The sequence below is a fragment of the Stegodyphus dumicola genome, chromosome 3 (genome assembly GCF_044657685.1).
Source record: "Stegodyphus dumicola isolate Sdum_Otavi_A_Nest chromosome 3, ASM4465768v1".
NCBI lineage: Eukaryota > Metazoa > Arthropoda > Arachnida > Araneae > Eresidae > Stegodyphus > Stegodyphus dumicola.
Window position 1 is genome coordinate 85,970,020 of NC_140770.1, and position 25,245 is coordinate 85,995,264.

The 25,245-nt window shown below is 33.1% G+C and overlaps 1 long non-coding RNA gene across 1 annotated transcript in view; it reads right to left on the bottom strand.

The window, feature by feature from the left end:
- Window positions 1-17,488: 17,488 nt before the first annotated feature.
- LOC146998035 (uncharacterized) overlaps window positions 17,489-25,245 on the bottom strand; it is a 33,766-nt gene continuing 26,009 nt past the window's right edge. The window contains exon 3 of the long non-coding RNA XR_015039993.1: window positions 17,489-20,930. This is a non-coding gene — a long non-coding RNA (uncharacterized LOC146998035). The remainder of the gene's footprint in view (window positions 20,931-25,245) is intronic.

Below are 25,245 nucleotides of genomic sequence, written 5' to 3' on the forward strand. Positions count from 1 at the left end.
TTTGGAACATTCCTATTCACCGTGATTACACCGAAAAATTGGCCTTTATTACAAATTTTGGACTGTATGAATGGCTAAGACTCCTTTTTGGCTTCAAAAATGCACCGGCTATCTTTAACACAGTTATTAAACTCATCTTCACTAAAAATAAAATCCAATTTGTAGTTATTTTGATGACGTAATTGTTTACTCTTCTTCCAAAGAACAACATCTAAAGCATTTGAGTGAATTATTTGAAATATTTATTTAAGAAGGTATTAAATTGAACCAGAGTAAATGTGGCTTTGCCAAAGATAAAATCAATTTTCTAGGTTATGAAATTAGAAAGGTTAAAGTTACCCAGATAACCAAATATTGAAAGTATTAAAAATTTGAAATATCCAAGTAATGTAAAAGAACTACAAAGAGTGTTAGGCAGTGTAAATGTTTATCATAGATTCATACCTAATTATGCTAAATTAAGATCTCCTCTAAATAAGTTATTGAAAAAAGATGTACCATGGCATTGGGATGATCAATGTCAAACTGCTTTTTACGAACTGAAAAATATTCTTATTTCAAAACCAGTCTTACAATTGTATGATCCAAATAAACCTTGTCATGTTTTTGTTGATGCATCACAGATTGCTGTGGGAGCTGTTTTGAAGCAGCCAGATGAAAGTAATATATTACACCCAGTTTCCTACCATTCTAGAGCTTTAAAAGATTACGAAAAAAATTATGCAATTACAGAACTTGAATGTTTATCTATTGTTGATGCATTAGATAAATTTTATTACTATCTTCACGATCAAAAATTTACAATCCATACCAATCATGCAGCAGCCCTTGTTTGGGTTAAAAATGTTAAGAATTTAAGAGGCAGATTATTCCGCTGGTCGCTCCGACTCAGTATGTTTGATTATGAAGTTAATATCAAAAAGGCTCTACAAACGTTGAAGCTGATATGGTTTCTAGACAACTTGTTTCTCACCAGCTCCAACATTCTGTGACAATGTGTGTGATAAAAAATATGTAGAACTAAATGATTTGATGGTAATTAAGAAGAAAAAAGGTTATAAAATTGTGGTACCAAAATCCTTAAGATTAAAATTATTAACTAAAACTCATGAAAATTTCAGACACCCAGGTATTCATGCTATGTTAAATTTAATCACCCACAATATTATTGGCCCTACATTTGTAAAGATATTGGAAATTTCGTGAAACATTGCCATGGTTGTCAAATTAATAAAAAGAAAAAAAAACGAAAAATTTGGACTTATGCAAGAAGTACCCCCAACTGATAAACCTTTTGAATGTCTTTCTATTGATACAGTCGGCGGTTTTAATTAATATAATTAATCTTGTGATCGATCATGTCACAAGATATGTCTGGGCTTTTTCATCTAAAAGTGCAAATACAGAAACTTATGCTAATATTTTGAAAAATTTTTTCCAAATTCAAGTCCTGAAAAAATCCTTAGTGACCGCAATGCCGCATTTACCTGCAATAGATTCAAATTATTTCTTAGAAATTATAATGTAAAACAACTTCTAACTACTGCCCATCACCCCCAGACAAATGGTAAAGTAGAGAGTGTGAACCAAACCCTAGTAACCCGTTTAAGATGTAAAGTAAATTCTACATCATCGAAAATTCCATGGATGAAAATTTTGATCAAGTTATTAGTGAATATAATAACTCCCCTCATTCACCCCTTCATATCTTTCACTCGGAAAACTTCCTCTCGATTCTCCCCTAGATCAAAATACTTACCCTCCGGTTGACATAGCGAAAAAATTAGCTAAAGAGAGAACTATTCAATATCATAAAAGGAATAAAAGTCGTTATGACACAAAATTTGCAGATGCAGAATTTCAACTCGGTAATCTAGTTTTATTTGATGAATTTGAATTTCTGAATACACGTAAATTGACAGCTCCCTATTCTGGACCATACCAAATTGTCAAAAATTATCTGAGGTTAATTATGAAATTGATAAAAAGAATTACCACACAAAGAAACCTACTGATATTGTCCATGTTTCCAGACTACGACACTACCAAGACCCAGAAAATTTTAAACTACATCGCCAATAGGTAGACACACCTTCCTTTGGTAAACGCTCAACTGGGGTTGCTAATAAAGGTAATTAAAGCACCTCTAATTATTTAATGTCTAATTTTCTGTGTTGTAAATTTTTGGTGTGTTGTTTTGTATCTTTGTATTTATTTTGTATTTATGTGTTAATTTTTTGGCAATGACGTTAATGATAATTATAAAATACTATTGAAGTTGAAAGTTGTGTTGAACGACAATGCAGTATATGACATAACTGTCATTGTCGATAGTAAAAGGTAAAATATGAGTAAAATTATTGTGTAAAATTATTATTATCAAAATAAGTGTTTTATATAAATAAGTAGTCAAAATGAAATACTGTAAAAAACTAAAAGTCAAAAGGAAATACTAATTCAGAAGTCAAACAACAAAAATCAGCATTATATTTTCAAAATTTTCACAGGACTAGTTTCGATGGTTTTACCGAACCACCATCCTCAGCTGCAAAACCGCAAATGAACAAGATAGGAAATAATGATTAGATAAAAAGAAAGCTTGAACAAGAATAAGAAAGAGGCGGCATCTGTTGATGAAACCTAACTATGAATCAATAGGTTGATGAAATCTATTGAACTAAATCATAATTTCTTTAAAGGCCGAAGGCAAAGATGGATTGGAATTAGGATCGTTAACTAGAACAGAAAGATTTTTTTGAATGTAAAATGCTTCTACAAAATCCAGTTCTCCAATGGAAGATGTTTTTTGAATAATTTTGGCAGCAGAAAATTGAAAGTGTGATTTTCGGACCAACAACGTTGAGCAACAGAAGACTTCTGTGTTTTCTTTTTCTAACATATGCCTCATGTTCCTTGACGCGAAATTTTAAGGCTCTCTTAGTTTGGCCAATGTAAATTAAACCACACGGGCATGGAACCAGATAAATACCCCAGGAATTCATATCCGGAATGGGGTCTTTGAGTATGGAACTCCGAATTTTATTGATGGGAGAATAAACAACCCGAAAGTTAAATTTCTGCAAAATATGTGCAACTTTATAGCTAATTGATGAAAAGAAGGGAATGACAACATAATTTTTATAATCTTCTAAAACAAGAGTGTGCCTTTTAGTGTGTTGAGACGAGAATTTTTTAACTGCTTGATTAATAATGTTGGGTGAAAAGCCTCTGTCAATAGCTATTGCTTTTAAATAATTTAGTTCTTCGTCAAGGAATAGTTTGGAGGAGCAAACTTTTGTTTAGTCGGATAACATGATTTAAAGTGTGGTGGAAGGCAAACCGATGAAGGTTTACGGAAAACCGTAGTACTGAAGTTGGATGTGTTACGTGTGACCAGAATGTCGAGAAACGGAAGAGAATTGCAAGTCTCAAGTTCAAAAGTGAACTGAATAGCAGGATCAATAGATCAATGTTGAAAGAACTTTATTTAAATCATCTTTATAATATTAGATATTAGATAAAATAAGAAAGCCTGGACAAGAATATGCAGGTGGTGCCATCTGTTGATGAAACCAGAACTAAAACATAATTTCTTTAAAGGCCGAAGGCAAAGATGGATTGGAATTAGGATCGTTAACTAGAACAGAAAGAATTTGGAATTAGGATCGTTAACTAGAACAGAAAGAATTTGGAATTAGGATCGTTCACTAGAACAGAAAGATTTGGAATTAGGATCGTTAACTAGAACAGAAAGAATCTGGAATTAGGATCGCTAACTAGAATCAGAATAACGCTGATTTTTGTTGTTTGACTTCTGAATTAGTATTTGTTCGTCGTGTTATTGTGTCAAAAGGAAATTTTAAGAAATTAGTCAAGTATTGCAAATGTCAATGACATGAAGAAAATAATAGAGGAATACCTCACCTCAAAATAAATTTTTTAATATTAAAGCCACGGCGAACTGGAAATAAAAGATTTGTAAAATACGAACTGCTCTATTGTTTTGCAAAAATATCTAAACACCTGGATCCAGAACTAAAACTGTTCTCGAGAAATGTTTTCCCAATACTGCATGCATAATGTTATTTTTCTTTATTTTCTATAAATGTCAATATATTAAAGTATATTATTTATTGTAACTGGAATTCTGGATGCGAGTTTTTCAAACAAATTAAGCATTTATTTAAAATAATTTTCTAGCTGTTTTCACGCTTTTTCACTCTCTCGAATGTCTTGTAGTCGAGGCGCCCGGCTTCAAGCCTTTTCAGATGGGGGGAGTATTTTGTAATAATAAAATTCCATAGCCAAAAATACACTTAAAATTCTAACTCTATGTTCTTTTCATTTTTAATGGCGATGGCCTCTTATTTGAAAGTACGTGGAATTAAATCCACAGCCCCGTAGTCAAGTTGTTTTTCTCGCCTTTTCTACACGTACAGTTATAGAATGTTCTGGAGATATTTAAAGCGAACTGGAATGGCTGACGTCATTTCTTGGAAGCTCCGCCTTTCCAGAGGCTATAAAAGGATTCGCAAAGGTATATCGGGGTCTTTTCTTTAATGTAAGGATGCAGTAAACTTTATACAAAAAGTTATTAGTAGTTCTTTTTTATTTATTCCGAAGATCTGATTCTTGTAACTGCTATTTCTCCTGAATAATAATAAATGGATCTTGTTTTTCAAACTTATCGTCTGATACTTTCAGCTTCAACTACGTCTATGATTCTTCACTAATCTATTTATTTCGTACAAAAGCTGGTACATCACACACATTTGTATATGTATATATATAATTTATTTACTAAAGAATATTGATTATATTATCTCCCAAGATTAATTTTAGTAGAATTATCTTAAAAGAGTGAAACCATACTTAGTAAGTTCAATTTCGAAAAAATTTTAAAGTAACTTCAATGTAAATTGTAAAAATGTTTAACGGGAACTTGAATTAAATCATGAATAATAAAATTCAAATCTCAATGATCGGAAATTAGTTGAGTTTTAAGGGGAACAAACCAACTTCCATTCAATGAACAATAATTAAGAAATAAATACGAAGGTGTTTCGCCTTTTACTTGAGCAGTAAGGCGATGCCAAACCAGCAATTCCAGCTAGGCCAAAGATTTCCGTGAATAGAAGGGACCAAGAACCATTGCAGAGAACCAAAGAACTCATTCCGATTAAGCATTTTAGTTAATTCAATTTTGAGTGAAAAGCAATTTCTGCAGCTAAATTGACATTGCTCGAGTAATTGTCCCCCGACACCCTCGTTTTTATGCATTTTAGTTCAAAACTATTTGTAAAAATTAAACATTGGAAATTGGCATTATGAAATAGAAATATTAGAAAATTACTAAATATAAGAAAAATAATGCAATCTTTGCAAAAACGAATCAAAAAATAAAAAATAATTTAAAAAAAAAATATATTTAAAAAGAAAAGGCAATGTACACGAACATATAAAGGCCAGAAAAAGCATTAATTAACTTACGTGCTTTCTAGTGGGGAGCGGGCAAAGTGTTCTCTTCGCGTCTGACTCAGAAGGATTGTGTTTTCGAAATTCTCCATCGGCAGCGGGGGCTTTGAATTATATCAGTCGGTAAGACTTGTGTGAAGTAATTTATGGTAGTGGGAGGGACTAGGAATTTTTGAGGAACGTATGTTGTGGTGCTCTTATTTGAGTGAAACCGTCTTTTAACCAATTTTTGAAAATACTAGTGAATGGAAATTAATTAATTTCTGGCTAATTGTCGTGTGGTAAAGATTAAGAAATTAAGAAAAGGAATTTTCACTGTCAAAGAGCTATTTGAAGACTAAAGATTATGAAATAGGCCTATTTTTTAGTAACAGCATAAGTCTGAAGACAATTAGCTTTTTACATTATATACAGCTTAGTAATTACACTATATACAAATCCTTCAACTGATAGTCATCCAACTTATACCGCCTTCTCAGGTTTAGGAACAAATTATCACATCCCTATCAGTTAAATGATTTAGAGTGAGTATTTAACGCCTGCTCTTTTAAGGCAATGGTTAATAAATTTATTGGGTATTAGATTATTTTTGAGAATTTTAATAAGGAGCAAAATTTCGCGTTAGATCTATCGTATCTGTGCATATATTTTTCATTCGTTGTATTTGATTTATTATTGTATTGTTAATTACTTTTTTGGATATGTTGGAATTCCAATTTATTAATTTGTTAGTATTGAAATTGAAGTTTCTTGTTTTGTCAAAAAGTAAAATTCTTTTGTAGTTAATGATTTGAAGATCTAAATAGTCTATGCTATTTTGTGAATTATTAGTTTTATTGAGCGTAAAACAATTTGGATAAATCTCGGAGTGTTCAATTTGATTAAAATTGTTGATTGTAATAAGGTCATCAATATATCTGTAAGTGTGCTCGTAGTAATTTAATTCTTGTGGTTGTAGATATTTTTGGAAGTTAAATTCTTTGATAAATAAAAATATATTACAGAGCGAAGTACTGGACTGGGATCCCATTGGTAGGCCTCTGACTTGTTTAAAAAGTTAATTTTGAAATTTGATGTAGTTATGAAAATGTGTGCATTTTAGGTAGGTTTTCCATTTGTTTAGATTCATAATCGTGAGCATATCAGGGAATAGTTTAGGCAGATCTAGTTCAACTTCAAATCTTAGATATAATACCAAATCACAAAACACGAATTTTTCAGGAATCATTCTATATACTAAAACAACGTTCACTTTATACCTATGGACTTAACACTTATATACATAGTCACAGAGATACTTCTGAAAAATCTATTTTCAGCTAATTTAAGCTTTAAAGCAACAAAACGCAAAGAGGAAAAAGAGGAAGCAATTTAAAAAAGAATACGAGATTTTTACCAACTTTGGATACACTTGCATTGAAAAATCAATTGAATTATTTTTATTTTTATTTTTATTTTATTTTATTAATTAATTAATTAATTAATTTTTTTTTTTTTTTTTTTTTTTTTTTTTTTTTTTGACTTGGAAAACTTCCCCAAGAAACTTCTCAACTGGTTACACTCTAGTACTAATAAATTCCTTATCAAACTAAAAAAATTCATTCATGAAAGCTACGACGAAATACAAATCATTAAAGACATGGTTCTCGATTTTTGTCTATTCAGACTTTTTAATTGTCTGACACAACGCAAAATTTATTTTACTGTCAATTTTCTGCATCCGCGGTTTGACAATATTCGATTCTCAAGAATCATCAACGATTGGCCCACCAGCGGCCGAGCGGTAAAGTCGCTGAACACTGGTAGTTCGGTCCGAGGTTCGAATCCCGCGAACGGGCTGGCTGCATGGGTGTTTTCGTGGTTTTCCCCATGTGTAACGTGTATACGAGCCAGTTTCCCTTAGAAAGTCCTCCACGAAAGGCATCCCTCCTCTTAGGCAGATAGCCCTTATGTGCTTTGCCATAATTAAATACACCACCAACACACCATCAACGATTGTAAAGTTTACTTCCTAGCTGTAGACACTATGCCAATAGTTGTATTTAAATGTCAAAGGACCTTAAGCAACTTGCTAACTAACCACCATGAAATAGATGAGACAGCAGAATGACATTGTAAGACACCAATTTACAGCAATTACGTAGATTCTTATCACCAGCACATAATTACTGGCAACCTGAATATCATACAAAACCATCAACTAAAAACACTAATAAGTTATGGTGCAAAATTTAGACCAGTCAGAAACATAACAAGAAATTACTGTTGCAAGACTTTCGAAAACAACATCCACGAATTTAAAGCAAGTTATCAACTGAATTTACCTATAGATACCTTTTTATTTTTACTATTACAAAAATAGATAAAGCAAATAATAACTTTAGCATTATATGAAAACAATTCTTCGCAGAAATTATTCATAAAGAACTTTTCAACGAAACTACTTATCAGTTAGCCAACCTTACAGAAACATCTATAATAAACAGAATTAAAACTTTTCATAAAAAACTAAATATTACTTCAAATCAAAGCTACAACAGATTTACTAACCTATATGCACTTCCCAAATTCCATAAAACACCATTAAAATTCAGGTTTATAGCAAATGGAACTAATAATTACAAGAAAAATGTAGACTATTATTTTTCAATTCAACTTGAAAAAATCTGTAAATTTATTTTCAACGATTGTAACACTAATCATAACTATTGCTGGATCATCCATAATAACACTCCTGTCATTAATACCATTCAAACGAGTAACATACAGAACATTAACTGCTATGACTTTGAAATCTTATATACCTCACTTCCTCTAGAAGAAATCTATACTAGTCTGCTAGATCTGCCTAAACTATTCTCTGATATGTTCACGATTATGAATCTAAACAAATGGAAAACCTACCTAAAATGCACACATTTTTATAACTACATCAAATTTCAAAATCAACTTTTTAAACCAAGTCAGAGGTCTAAAAATGGGATCCCAGTCCAGTACCTCGCTCTGTAATATCTTTTTATTTATCAAGGAATTTAACTTCCATAAAATCTACAACCACAAGAATTAAATTACTACGAGCACACTTACAGATATATTGATGACCTTATTACAATTAATAATTTTAATAAAATTGAACACGCCGAGATTTATCCAAATTGTCTTACACTTAATAAAACTAATAATTCACAAAATAGCATAGATTAACTAGATCTTCATATCATTAACTACGAAAAAATTTTACTTTTTGACAAAACAAGAAACTTCAATTTCAATACTAACAAATTAACATATTGGAATTCCAACATATCCAAAAAAGTAATTAACAATACAATAATAAATCAAATGCAACGAATTAAAAATATCTGCACAGATACAATAGATCTACAACGCGAAATTTTGCTAATTATTAAAATTCTCAAACATAATCTAGTAATACCTAGTCAATTTATTAACCATTGCCTTAAAAGAGCAGGCTTTAAATACTCACTCTAATTTATTTAACTGATAGGGATATGATAAGTTGTTCCTAAACCTGAGAAGGCGGTATAAGTTGGATGACTATCAGTTGAACGATTTGTACATAGTGTTATTACTAAGCTGTACATAATGTAAAATGCTAATTGTCTTCAGACTTATGCTGTTACTAAAAAATAGGCCTATTTCATAATCTTTAGTCTGTCAAATAGCTCTCTGACAGTGAAAATTCCTTTTCTTAATTTCTTAATTTTTACGACACGACAATTAGCCAGAAATTAAATAATTTCCATTCACTAGTATTTTCAAAAATTGGTTAAAAGACGGTTTCAATCAAATAAGAGCTGTACAACATACGACCCTCAAGACTTCCTAGTCCCTCCCACTACCATAAATTACTTCACACAAGTCTTACCGACTGATATAATTCAAAGCCTCCGCTGCCGATCGAGAATTTCGAAAACACAATCCTTCTGAGTCAGACGCGAAGAGATCAGAAAACATAAATAAATAAAAAGTATGTAGCTCTAAAAGACATCACAGGTATCCCTATGACTTTTAAATTTCCACTACTCTGTATACGCACGCTTTTTTTTATTTTTATAAAAATATACTCTTGTTTCTCAGTCCGAACTTTATTCCATGAATATAAATAAGCACTCTTTGCATTTTATGGTTGTGAATCAGTAAGTTGTAATTTCGCATAAATAACAAATAATAAATTTCAAAAAGTATAGTGAACCCTTTCATGGCGAAAATTTCTGAAGGAGACTAGTATCTCTGACAAGAAAAATAAATTCATCACCTCCATAAAATGAACATTTTCCAGCCATAGATGAATCTTTTGTGTCTTCAATTTACTTATATATTTTAATCATTACAAGCAAAATATAAGTATTCAAAGAATTTGCAGAAAATAAATGTGCAGAGGGACAAAGGAAATGACAAAAGATACCATATTGGGTACATAAATCATTGCATTCAAACACCTTTTATTGATGATTGTACAAATGCTCGGAATATAAAATATACTATATACGAATGCTAACAAAAATAATGTAATTTTCTGGATTTTGTAGCTTGTTTTTTCATTGAATGGCACTTTTAAGTGTAAACAGATATAAACAGGTGCCAACTATTTTTTTCAACAAAACTAAATATTTCAGCTTTAAAATATTGAATTTTACACAGGTCTAAAATTAAGAAAAAACTGTTTATTACAGTTTTCTGAAGCATTCGAATCTTTCTAGAAAGCTACAATGATGATTACAAATAAAATGCTTATGCCAATTTCTGATAAGTTTCAGCTATTTAGACCCAAGAGCCTAAATTAGAAAATTTAAACTGCTTAAAATGATTAAGAAAGTAATATGCCACAATTGAATTACGTCTAGGTAAAAATAAATTCACATTGTTACGAAATACCCAGCCGCGGTAAGATAGCTTTCCCACACGGCGGGTTTAGGGTTGACAGAAAAAGGCAAGGGGAGACAGGGTTGCCATAATTGGTGCGAAATCGTCCATTTGGCGACAAATGACCTGCAGAGAACATTCTGTAAGGAATGCTTACTGGTTTGGCCCAGAATGTTCTCGAAAGCAGCCCAAAAGCTATATAAACTCTACTTGTACTCGGAGTGGCAGTTGGTCGTGACTCCTAGTGTCGAGTTGGTCGTCGACTGCATCGCGAGTTGGAGCATCTAGCGTTTGCATCATTGAGGCTATCGAGTGCATCGCGAATTGTAGCACGGAGACTCTCGAGAGTACGTTGAGTTCTGAGAACGACAGAACAGAGTCGGGAGCTATACTCTAGAGCTTGTCAGTGAAAATGTCTTCGCCGTTATAGCCTGACAGCCTGAAAACTGTGTTGCTGATTTTTTCAGCATGTTTATCGTAGTTTTTTTATGACTGTAAATGTGTTTTTGAAGCTGTCCTGAGTTATACTGGCTAATAAATTGTATTTCCATTCTTCATTAAGTGTTATTGTCAATTACTCCAAATCCAAAAACCCGTACAGAACGCAACAACTGGTGTCAAAAATGGGCTTGAATGCCAGTGACAACAGCGAAAGAGGAATAATTAAGACAGCTTGTGACTGCTTTTGCTGCGTTCCAAGAAAAGGTGAATGACGCCTTTAACTCAGCTAAAGAAGAAATAAAAACAGGCCAAGAAAAGCTGCTAGGGCAATCCCAGCGGATGGAAGTGAAGCAAAAAGAAATTAAGAAGCGACATCGTGTAGTTTAGAGAGAATATTGGAATCAGAACAGAAAGGGTGAAAATGACAGTAGTGGCATCTGGAGAATCAAAGGAGCAAGAAATAAAGGGAGTAGCTAATGAACTGCCGGACAAAGATCAAGAAATGAAGGATGAAACATCTAACGAGATTGAAAGAAACAAAAAAAAAAAAAAATACACGAAGAAATAAAAGACGGGAAAGAAGGTTTTGATTCTCAAGTGTCTGAAGTGGAAGTGGAAGAACGTGAAAATGCGACTGTTAAGTTCGCCGAAACTGATAATGAAATTACGAAGTTGGCAGTTAGCAAGTATTGATCGATCTGAAAATGCATGTGATGCAGCAATGGAAGAAGCTAATGCACAGCTTAAGCAGAGTACTCCAGTATTGCAAGAAAATGTATCCACTTAACAAACTGTGTGTCTCTACAAGATGTACAAACACCAATTTCATTTTAACTGTTTGTAAAGAATCGTGTTCGATGCAAAGCTCTGATGCAAAAGTCGGAACTCGTTTTCAAGAAATAGGAGAAAATAATAACATATCAATGGCTAAAAGTACCGAGGTGAACTGTACACATGATGAGAATAAATTACAGAGTTGTGTGCAAGCTGTTTCAGATCTTATTGTGGATGAAAATTCTGAAAAGACTAAAATCTTCGGATTGTGATATGTAAAACAGAAATACATTTGAGTATTGCAGGGAAAAATAATTTGACCCACGTTTAACGTAATAAAGAGCCTGAGGTTGAAATTTATTCCGAACTTTAATTTACATAATTTAAATTTTTTGCGTTGTTATTTTGTGTATATAACTTGTACATAGTGTAAATATCTGTTTCTTTATTTTTTTAATGGATTTGCAATGACAGTATTCAGTGTCATCAAGTGAACTGAATCCTCAGACTCAAGTGGACTTTCTTGCATTTCTGATCTGTCATTTCTGATTTTATAACTTTAAAACAAAAGCAAAAAATTAAACAGAGAGATCCCATTCAGATCTTTAATAGCATAAAATGAAGCTAAGCCAGAGCCTCTGGAATACGATTGATGACTGAGGTATCGCTGAGCCTAGCTAATGTTCAGCTCCAGGCGTCATGTGCTTCCGAAGCATAATACATTGCGAGGTCATGTGTGTTCTACATTCCGAGGCGCCATCCCTCAAAACCGACAGGAGCCCATGGAACACCCCATCCGAGTGCAATAGTCCACGTGCACCAGTCATTTCATTGAAATTTGAATTCTGTATACATGTTAAACACTATTTCTGGCTTGCTCTGGCGCAGCCCATAAAAAGATCGTAGGGTGACGTAAAGTCTGTCAGAAGGGCTGCGTTCCGCACATCGTATTACATGTGAAATATATGTCTATAATTTAATCACATAATTGTTAGTTTGAAATACTTGCTTGGTTGTATTGCAATCGTCTTAAGTGACTTGGCATAGATCTGTACACATGTTCTGAAGATACTGAGTTATTTTCCTTATTTTCTTTGGATACCTTGCTTTTATAATATATTGTAGGAATGATTGCATATTTGTTGATGGATGTCTAATATGTGATGATTTTTTTGCCAGATGGCAACTGAATATGTTATGATCAAGGTCGCCAGTTTTCCCCAAACTGCGCATCTCTGACGAATTTTTGCTGCGGTAAATGTGTGTAGAGAAGCGGTCGTGTCCTGTTACATAGTGGTTTTTGTACTGGTTATTGAAATTTATTACTTGTGTGATTATTTCACGAAAACATCTGCTTTGTTGAGAATGTTCCCACTCTTCTTGCTTTTATTTTCCAGTTCCTAATTTTTTTTCCTTTCCTTTAAGGTAGGTTTTGGCCACTGGATCTTGATAATTTCTCTTGCTGAATTAGTAATTGAGTCTTTAGCAAGAGAATCTACGGTTCATTTCCTGCTATGCCGCTGTGGGATTTGACTCATTCCATTTAAAATTTTATTTGATGTTTGAAACTGTTTACATTCAGGATGTTTTTTGGTATAAGGTTTTAACTGGAAATATTCTGAAGTGCTTCTGAAGCTGACTTACAATCTGATTTTGTTAAAATCGTTTCAAATTATTTACCTTTTAGATATAAACTGATATGTAATATTCGACAGAAATATTAATGATTGAAGCTTTACTTAAGGAAAAAGTAAGATAGTGCAAAACAATGTACGGCGGGCTCCCTGTGTAAATTAAGCTTAATACACAATTTAGAGGTAATGCTCAGGATTTCTTTAACTAGATTGTCATTGAAACAGTTACTTGTCACAGTTTAAAGGAAAGATAAAATGTAGGATCGAACTTTTTTAGCTATCATGCAAAGATACGATCTTAATACAAGATGTACAAACATTTAATACAAGATGTACGAACCTTTAAACCAAGATGTACAAACCTTTTTCATTCTTCATCAAGTGTCATTGTCAATTGCTCCAAATGCACAAACCCGTACAAAACGCACCAACTGGTGTCAGAAGTGGGCTGAATGCCAGTGACAAGAGCACAGGCTTGAGACGCAAGAGCATAGGCTTGTGCAAGAGCACAGGCTTTAGGCTAAGACAGGAGAATTTTTGCACAGGTATGAGAAACTAGAACAAAGGAAAATGGTTTAAAATGTCCTTTTCTTTGATTAAAACGTTTTAATAAAAGTGCTCACATCATCACCAATTACTTGCGGTGGGAGCTAAAGAATAATTTAACAATAATTTAAATGGCAAAGAGTAGGGCTGGACTACTGAAAACTAACAGGCTGATTCAGCAACCCACAGCGACGATAGACTTTAATAAAGAAGGCGTATCAGCAAGTAACATTAACAACAGGAAGGACAAAATGGAAATGTGCGCTATGCTAGCGAAATCACGCTCTGTCTAACGTTCTCTTTTCGTGCGTTTAAATACTCTTCTTCATTTTAACTTAACGCACATCCTGGCGAGGAAATGAGGCATTAAGAAAAGATTAAAAAAATTAATATTGGTTATTGATACTAAGGAAACCCTACAAAATGAGTATAATTTGATAGTTATTTTTCATTTATATTATTTTTGCTGATTGTTTTAATATTAGTTTGTTTCAAAAAGAAGTATCGTTTTAGCTCATATAAGAACATAGTGGAACTCAACATTAATTAGATGATTTAATAAGTACTAACCTGTGCATTAAAATTCCGAGATCTTAGATTTTTAACAGGACTGAGACTGAATCACAACTTTGCACCAAGCGTTAATCTTTGAACTGTAGTTTTGAAGTCTAAGCATCGACAGTCATAAAGGGAAGAATATTAATTTATAGCTTTCTAAGCAGTTATCAATCAACATTAAGAGGCAACTTAAACAAGAGTTATTTTTGTTATAGTTTCGTTTTTAGATTAATTTCCTTCTGGAAACTTCCAGCGGAACAAATTGATTTTTGTTTGTATCTCATTCATTATCCATGACATGTTCAATGTCCCAAATTTTAATTACTTCCATGAACATTCGAAAAATACCAGACAGAGAGAAAAGCAATTAAAAATATAAAACCCTCTGCGGAATTTACGTAAACACAGCAAGAATTATTTTATTAGACATTACTTTTTAATTATATATTAAATTTATCTTCAAATCTCATGTCTAAAGTTTTTCCGTTTGATATGCTTTTGTGAAAATGATTGTATCTGATACTAAGTTTCATGAGTACAGTGAGTACACTAATTTGTATATTAGCATTACAATTCCCTCTGAAAACATTCTTTGAAAAATAGAGCCAATTTTATTGCACAATAAAACTCCTATCAGTAAATCAAACTGCAAAACTCGATTCCAGATATATGCCTTGTTCCATAAAGAGATGTTTATTTAGATGGTTTAGGAAAAGGTTTAGTAAAGCAACTATTTCGAAAACATTTCGATTAGCTTTTGCATTCAAATGTGGAAGGAATGTTGGTTAATCTTTGGATTATGGTAACTTGGCGATTTTGTGCTGAAAATTTGGCGACAAACTCTGCTACAGCAACCCTATATTTTTTTTTTAGCCGCCATTTTGTCTTCACGAAGTAAAGACATGTTCCTTTTCTTTTTATTTACTCAACACTTTTTCCAACAATCTGCTAGCCGAATTACACTTATGCTAGAAATTTTATGGAACAAACCTGCTTAATCATGACAAATTAACTGCAAAATTGGGAAAAAGTGCAGAATCGCAAAGTCCTTGCCGCGTTTTTCAGAATCGCACATACACAGTAACTATGTACACGTCGACTTATTTTTACTTAAAAAAACATCCCATAATTGCACAAAAATGGCATTGCGCACACTCTTGACTTTATCCATCTACACTGCTATTTTCTCATAAATTACAAAAATTTGTATGAAAATGCAGGAAAATTTGGTGAATCTTTAAACTCGGTAAAAAAGCACATATATGAAATTACCTCATCGCGAAAAAGTATGGCGACAAAAAGTATGGCGTCCCTTTCCAAGGATGAACATTTCCACGTATAATATAAATAAAATATCCAAAAACTTTTACCTAAATTATCTATTATAAACGTCACCAACGAATTTATAACGCAAACATTAAAAATGGTTACAAATACTTAGTGTCAAATATTTAAATTATTTCCACGCACGTTTACTTCCACTGAAACATATACCAAATTGCTACAAACATATAATTCACAAAATAACTATCATTTAATTAAAATATAATTAAACCATGTACACGTCGACTTATTTTTACTTAAAAAAACATCCCAGAATAGCACAAAAATGGCATTGCGCATACTCTCCACTATATCCATGTACACTGCTTTTTTTCTCATAAATTAGAAAAATTTCACGAAAATGCATGAAAATTTTATGAATCTTTAAATTCTGTAAAGAGGACATATATGAAATTACCTGATCGCGAAAAAGTATATACCCTTTCCAAGGATGAACATTTGCACATATATGAATAAATAAAATAAATAAAATATATAAAATAAATAAAATATCCAAAAACTTTTACCTCTAAATTATCTATTATAAACGTCACCAATGAATTTATAACGCAAACATTAAAAATGGTTGCAAATACTTAGTGTCAAATATTTAAATTATTTCCATCCACGGTTACTTCCACTGAAACGTATACCAAATTGCTACAAACATATAATTCACAAAATAACTCTCATTTAAATAAAATATAATTAAATTAAAAAACACTACTTAAAATATAAATAAGCACATACATTAAATTAATAAAAATTAGCTTATAATCATAATTACTTTAAACTAAATCATTGCTAATAACAATTTTCCAATAATTACCATATTAATTTATTTACTCCTTACATTTAGAACAATGCATGAAAATAATATCCTCAAATAATTAAAAATACTAATCTTCAGAATCTTGATTACGTGGCGTATAAACTTTTATTTCCTCCGCTAAATAAAAAGCAATCGTATGTGCGCCTATTTCAGGATCTTTAAAATCATACTTATGGTTCACAGCAAGATGTTGAAAACCTTCATCCTCCAAACAGACATATGACTTCTATGAATCAGATATTATTATTGTACCAGGTAGAATAAACTTAATAAAACTTAATAAGCAATCTTTACTTCTATCTCGCACAACCTTAAAAAAAACACTTATTACTACCCCTTTCAATCCCATTAAATACCCATTTCGAATTCACTTTAGATAGGGCCATGAGATCCAAAAATTAACCAACACTGTTTCACACAACACAGAATAAAGCTAAATACAAAATTTCCAGATTTTTTCAGATTTCCCCCTTTTTCCGATTAAAGAACTGTAATGAGTCCATTACTTTCACATGACATATCTCATGATCTCTCATTTCCTTCACACAAAATAATGCGTAATCGGAACTGAGTACTTCTCACATTATTTCCAAAGTCCTAGGTAGTAACCTTTATCGCCTACCAAAATGTCGCCAAATTACCTGTTACCATATTCCAAAGATTAGCCGGAATGTTCCGTTATTCAAGAACTTCCATTATATATTTAACGTGCGAATAGATATTTAATTCTGTTATTGTAATGCTGCGATTTTGCCAGAACAATACTTTCATTCATTTACAAAAGAAAGTAAACTCAAAGGTTTGAACATTTCATTCACTTACAAAAGAAAATAAACTCAAAGGTTTGAAAATTATCAAAAGCATATTTTATTATTTCTCTTTAGACCTATATTCCTTATTTAAATCAATTTCACCACACTCAAATTTAAAACCGAATATAAAGGGACAATACGTTGTGTTCTCGTGCCTCTGTGAACAACCTTATTAAGAAAGACAAATAACAAGCAGAGCATTTAACTGATTAACATGTTTATTCAATGTAACATTAGATTCTAGATTTACTATTATGTTACAAAAGAAAAAATATATATTAAGAAAACCATATCTTCACATAAGTTAGGAGTACACCCCAAAACCTATTTTTCTATCCTGGCAGAGAAAAGTCCGTTACAATTATCAAGCATTATTAATTCATTCTAATAAATAAAACTTCTTAAGTATCTACTTATATTTTAATAATATTATCAATCCAGACTAACAATTAATTTGATTTAAGAGATACCGACATCAGGAAGAGTCAACGAAGAAAATTTTAACTGCTCATTCATACGAAACGTTTAACAGTTAATCAGGTTTAGAACGAAGGAACGAAGCTTGCCGACTACGCCCGGTGCTAAGGAGAAAGTTGGACCTGCGGCACGTCTGGAACAAAGCCCAGCCGACTATTCTACTGCACGGGAAAATCATTCCATGTGCATTCAAGCTCCACCTGAAATCCCGACGGGTAGCACTGAAGAAAGACGCACTGGGTCGAGACGTTCTAGTTCAGGAAAATGTTAAGAAAAATCGCTGGATTCGCCATGTTGAAGCATTTACAGGAAGCGCGCTGATTGGACGAGCTCGAGGAACACTTCGGATTTTTCATACTGATATAACTACAGCAAAACTAATCACCAATATCATCTGCAGACACTCCGAAAATATTTCTACGCGTTTCTTCGCATTTCACAAGAGGATGCCCCTGGACTAATGGCTAGGTGCAAATATATCCTTTTCTTGACTCATATTGTCAGACTACACGTGCCGCAAGAAGATAATAATTTCACGCGAACTCTACATAAAATATTGTATTGAGCATCGAACAGCTCGCAAAACTTAATTCATTCATATTTCCACTGGATTCGAGTAAAAGAAAAATTGATCTCGACACTGCGTCCAACACCTAGGGTGTCAAATATCAGCTCCGCCAAAATTGCGTACGTCTGTCGGCATAGCAATCGCTTAACAAGTGACGTCTCCAAACTTCCGATGATAAGAATGATCAGGCAGCATTTTTGAAGTTACTCAAGTCACAGCCACAAGCGTAGAGGTGAACGTAAGAAATCCCTCGCGCGATCTCAAAAACCACCAGAATACCAGAAATCCAGAATTTCGCACCCCCTAAACATGACGAAAGCCCTTTTCCGCCATATCAGTCAAAATCAATTCCTTCTCAAACACAGCCAGTCAAACTAGTAGCCGACACTGGACCTCTTAAATACCTGTTGAGCTTTTCGCGTAACCTAACATTAACTCTTTACCTTTATTGAAGGATATTACGTACTTCAATCCCTTAGCAAGATAAGAACAATGCAAAAAAGCTTCGAGAACATTCTACGCGTTTCCCGTATTTTGAAAAATAGAATGACACAGCAAAAACTCGCTTCGCTAGCCCTCCCGAATTTACACATGCAAATTATTTCCTTATTTCACAATTTTCAAATTAAATTTAATAAACAAAAATTAGCATTGAGAGATTAGAAAAGATTAGAAAATTTGTTTTGGAAATCATCACGATAAACCAATCTATTGCATTTGAATATTACTTTCCTTTGTACTTAGGTACTTATGTTTGTTATTCATATGAATATAACCTTTCAGAAATAAAAGTAATTATCTGTGACAAACAAACTGTTTCTTAAAATCGCAATTCTTATGCTTTTTTGAAAAGCATGGTTTTTATTCTTTTGAAAGAAAAAATAATAAGATTTAAAGTTTCAAATTTTAAATAAATATTTGCTGTAGAGAACTGCTATCTGCTTCGTATCACTATTGTCAAAAGAAGTAAGCAAACGTTTCGAGAAACGTTTAGTTAAAATATCTGTAAACTTATCAAGAATAAGGATAATTTTTTAGATGAATAGATCAAAAGATACAAATAATTTCTCCCAAATCTTTTTAAATTTCTCCCAAAACACTGCAATACCAGACAAGACTCACCGATGGGGCGCGGAAGGTGAAGTATCAGCAATGGTAACTAAAGTAGGCACAGTTATTTGTTTCTATGAGTCATGATTAAGTTTCTTTTGCATGCCGAAATCATCTCTTGTCGGTTGTAATGGAATAAAAAGCACTGTGAGATCGACTTATTGGCGATTTCTACAATGTATCATAATAAATATTAGCAGGCTGAACTTCAAAAGAAGTGTTTCAGTAAGTCTGCAATTGTAACATAAGAATTCTCAATTCTCGAATCTCACACACATATGATATAAAATTCCAGCATCTTAAAAATACGTAATTCAGATAAGCTTTGTGCGAACTAAAAGATATAAATTCATGTATTTGATAAAACAATGTATCATTAGACCAAAGCATGAAGTTACTAATATAAATCCAACCGCTTAACCTTATTATTCGACCACAGGTGGTAAAAATACATGAAAACTATTTGTTTCAAAGAAAATGTTATTTTCAAGAAAGGCTTTTTAGAGCGATTGGCTCAGAATGAAGTTACATGAAGGAAAAATCCAGAAAACGCTCATGCAACCAAACCTATGAACGTGGTTTTGTTTTGTTTGATAATGGCAAAGCTCATAAGGCTATCTTCGTAAGATAAGGTGGAATGATTTTGTGAAGAACTTACTAAAGAAAATGGCTTTTTAGCACGTTATTTACGGGCAAAATCACGAAAACGCCACGCAGCCAGATTGTTTACTCGAATTTGAACCAAGGTTGAAATCCTTGGCTGAGTTTTCAGCAACTTTAATACGCACGCGCTGGTGAGAAATTTTATGCCTGAAGTCATTTACTAGTATTCAGCGATTTCTTCCGTCGGATTACTGGCGAATAATTTCAACAAATGAAATAAAAAAACAGAGAACAGTATGAAATTTGAAACTTCTGATTTCGATATAGTAAAGCTTGGTAAATGGAGAAACACTATAATGTACGGCGTTTTAAACTTCGAAATAAGACAACACGGAATTTTCTAGTTTGCTGAACAGTTCAAAACTTAGCTTATTAATTTATGATCAGAAAACAAACATTTTAGCAAGATAAATTATTCTACATAAAGGATATCAAATTTCACAGACTAAGCAATTTTGTGTAAAATTTGTGATGCATTTTCCCCTACTATCTTAATATGCATTTCAACAAAGCAGGTCATTCGAAAATAGAACAAAAATTCATCCCCCCAAACAAACGTGTGCCATGAATTACAGGTCATATTAAAAATACTTAAAAAGAATATTTTGTAACACACAATTTATTCAAAAAGAGTGCTTTTCGATATTAATATATAACGTAATATGAAGCTTGAAGTTTTGTGCATTTGTGATTTTAACACCTCTAAGTGTTTGACTTAAATTCTGTTTCTTGGTACCTTAGAGCTTCATTATGTCACACTTTCTTCCGCTCTCAAGGAAAGATTTTCGACTAGTTACGGAAAAGTTTCTTCAGCAGTTTCCTCTTCCACACTGGAAAAAAAAAAAAAAACCTCGTTTCTGGAATGCTATTTTGAAAACATAGACACTGTATAGCTAAAAGAAGATAAAGGTTTTACAGAAAAGTTTTTTTTTAAATTTATTTATAGAAAAAAGGACATGAAATAAGTTCTGTACATATATATATTTAAATTGCTGCGGTTCAAAAGATTTCGCATGTAAAATATTTCTAATATGAACCATCGCACTTTCTATGGATCCTCTGTTTGAAATGCTGTACTTTAAATTATTTTTCCAAGGGCTTATTCATTTACAAGACCTAGAGAAAATTTTGTATTGATTTTAGTATGCCTTAATTCTATTATTATTGGAAAATTTTGTGACGTATTCCGCAGTCTGAATGCTAAGAAACCCTGTTTTTTAAGGAAAGTTCATTCGGAAATGTCCGGTTGTGACAATACGCAGCCACATCATATACATATCCAAGAAACTGAAGCCACTGATAATCTATGACGTAAAACTAATGGCCAACATACTGATAAGAAATACTGAAATATTTATGTGTGCTATGCATAGCAGCAAGAAAGACAAATTATTTAAAATAATTAGTTGAAAAATTTCTGATATTAAAATATTTTGCTACACTTATTCACAAAATTCCGTCTTTAAATAAAAGGTTCTACGAATGATTAGAAATCATTTGTTGCAAACATGGTGCTAGAGTTGCAAGATATTGTTTCAGTAGAAATTCTATAAATGTGTCGAAACTCCTGTTGATATTATTTTGCAGGGATAACTTGCAAATTGACAAAACTGATCTCATGGTGCTGGGAAAATTTTTATCCTCTCTAATCAGGTAGAAAAAATTATTTCTTTACCGAAAAGCCTAAAACTGTGATTTGTACGGTACTCACGATAAACCAGAATTTGAATTTCATTTCAAAATTTTTTTAGACTAGCCAGAATCTTAGTGGTAAAACTACTGAAGCGTAGAAGTTCGACTCGTGTTCAGATTCCGACGAATGGGCTGGTTGCATAGTTGGATTTTATTGGCTTTACCCATGACAAACGTGTACACTAGCCAGTTTTCCAACCACGAAGGCATCCTTCCCCTTAGGGAGATAGCCCTCAAGATCTCTGCTATAACCAAATAAAAATAAAAAAACAAACCTTATAAAACGTACCCAAATCTTGCAAGAAACCCAGCGAATGTCGTGAAGAAGTACGAGCACACAAATCTTCGAAACCCCTCGCGCACATATCCCTTTCACAATCACGTAAATGTACGACACTTAAATGTACGCTCATATATTCGACTCTACATATTTGAATAATTCTTCCAGTGGCATAACTAGTACCTTTGGTTCAATACTTTTCGTAAAAATAGAAATAATTTACAAATTCTCTTTAATTTGCTCAGGATTGTATAATCCACCTCCATCTTGTCAAAATCAAACCTTACCTAAAAAATGACACTATTTTAAGTTTAATGTTAAGATAATGAATAATAATGTTTCTGTTATCATAGATGAAGGTAGTCAGGTTAAGCAATTTCTGAGAATAATTTTAAGTTAAACTGATACTTTTGAAACTCTCGAAAATGAAACTTCGATAAAACTGTTTTCTTTACATGAAGGTGGTAATTAATTACCTATTAGTAAAACTGATTACCTATAAGTAAACTAAACTATTAAAAAATTGATACATTGCACTCTGTTCGCGCACTTTATAGCGGAAAATGTCGTAACAACGAGCATCATCGCTGAATAACTCTATAGTTCATTAAAATGTTTTGCACCTTGAGATCTGGCGCACAGAAATAAAAAAATTAATAAAAGCTAAATAAAATAAAAGTTATAAAAAATAGAGATAACCATAGCTGAAATGTGTCTCGATATCTGGCAATATCAAAAGGAGCTTCCTGAGCGAACAAACAAATCTAGAATTGTTTTGGCATCCGAGATATTAAATTCTTTCCCTTTATCAGGAATGTAGAGAGAGCATCAAATTCGCCAAGTTTTTTTAAACACTTATCCTACCTTAGATTTTGAATATCCTCTTCATAGAAACTTACCCGCCTGCTTCAATAACGAAGGGATATGGCCGTTTTCACATCTTCGCAGTCGTTGTAGTGATTGTCGCCGAGATAATGTTTCAGATAGCGGAAAAGATGAAAATTGTTAGGCGCAAGGTCTGGGCTGTAGAGAGGGCCCAAAAGTTCCCAGCCAAAAGATTCCAATTAAGCTCGGGTCTGAGCTGTCGTGTAAGGCCTTGCATTGTCATAGAACAGCAAAATTCCCTCTGTCAGCATGTCGTGTCTCTGTTTTGAATCGCTCCGCGTAGCTTTCGCAGGGTTTGGCCGCAGGCTACCGCATATTGTGCGCGTTGAAACGTCAAGCAAAAGAACGCCATGACTATCCCAAAACAGAATCTGTTTTGCCTCCACCCGTACAGGAGAGTGTGAGTGTCTCCAATCCATGCTCTGTTACTTCGAGCATGACATGTGAAACCCATGTCTCGTCTCCCATTACCATCCGACTCAACATGGTGTCACCTTCGTTGTAACGTGTCAAAAAACTCAGCGAACACTCAAATCTTTTGTTTCTGTGGTCTTATGTTTGAAGTTTAGGGACCCAACGGGAGTACAGTTTCTTAAGTTTAGGGACCCAGCAGAAGCATAGTTCTTACTTTTCAAAAATAATCATGTACAGCACTGACGCTATCTGAAACATTTATGAAATTCGTTTGAAAGAGTGCTTATGCTGAAGCGTCTGTCCTCAAGCATTTTCGCTTCAACTTGAAGCCACCATATCGTCTCTGATCACAGATGGACCACGGGAATGGTCATCATGGACGTTGTCGAGGCCAACTCTGAAGTCTCTGACCCCCTTAAGCACTTTGTCTTCACAAATGGCAGTAGCTCTGTAAACTTTACAAATATGCCAATCAATGTCTGCAGCAGACAGGTTTCTTGCCGACAAAAAAGTATCACTGACCGTATCTCGCACTGCGCAGACGATTCGACAATCTTGAACATTTTAAAAACACAACAGACCATACATGTTATCTAGGCAGCTACAACTGAGCACAGTTGTATCCACAAGGGGTACAGGGTCACGACGCAAGCACTCTTTGCGGCGCTCGTGCCTCCTCTTAGTGTATAAAACGAAATGGCCCATAGTTAAAAACACGATACGTATTGTCATTGTAAAACATCACTGTCATCATAATTTTAAAGTTTACACGAAGACCTATCGATAAAAAAAGTATTTATTGCGGTATGTTTTGTTTAAAATAACTATACTAAAATTATATCCCCATGAAAATTTGCCCATATTTCGAATGAAATTGACTCCATTTCTACACATATTTGAAGCTACTTTTACCCCTGATTTTAAATTATGGTAGATTAATATACGGTAATTAAGCAAAAGAAAATTGAAGTGTCTTTTAACAGAGTTCTTGTAAAATGTTTGAAAAGATTATCCTGCCGTGTTATTACCAAAAACAACAGCAAAATACGGAATGCACATCTATGTTGTCTGGATGTTCCGCAGCATTTGCCTGAATAATCGAAATCTAACTAAAATTTCAGTATGATTTTAATTTCCCTGGAGCACTCGACTAATCTACAGCAGTTGGGAAATAATTCATTGATTTGTGATGTTCTGTATGGTCGTTACTATGCCGCGTTAAGTACTGCAATTATTTGTTGCGAATCTACATAGTCACAAAATAATTTTGATTCTGATCTAATAAAATTCTGCTTTATGTTTAGCAAACGTTTTCACAGTAGATAAGAACTACCGCTTCCAGACTATCTAAGCCTGATATTTTTCTGTTTCATTACATACATAGATTAAATAAATGGAGAAAAAAAAAGTAAACTTTATTTAAAAAAATTTTCATAGCATTTACTAAAGCATTTAATTCAAATAATAAGTGCATTTAAGAAAATGCATGTCTTTTAATAAAATAAATTTTCGAAATGACTTCCAACGATCACAGTCGCATGACACAAGAGCATTTCAAAATTAGTTTATAAGGTATTTCTCCCACTTCCCTAGCGTGCCTTCGTGGTGTAACGGTAGCACGCTGGGCCGGTACGCTGGGCCAGAGGTCCGTGGTGGTTCTATTCCCGGCGAAAGCGGTTGCATATTTTTCATCTTTTCTGCTTCCAAGTAACCTAATGACTCTACAAGTTTTACCACAATAGCAAATGTTGTCACCCCTTGATGTTGAATTTTGAGCTCTTTGGTATTGTTTGAATGTGTATCTAAGAAAAGTTATCACAAGCTTTAAGATTCGGATAATGCAGATCAATTACTTAATTCAAGCGTACAGGCTC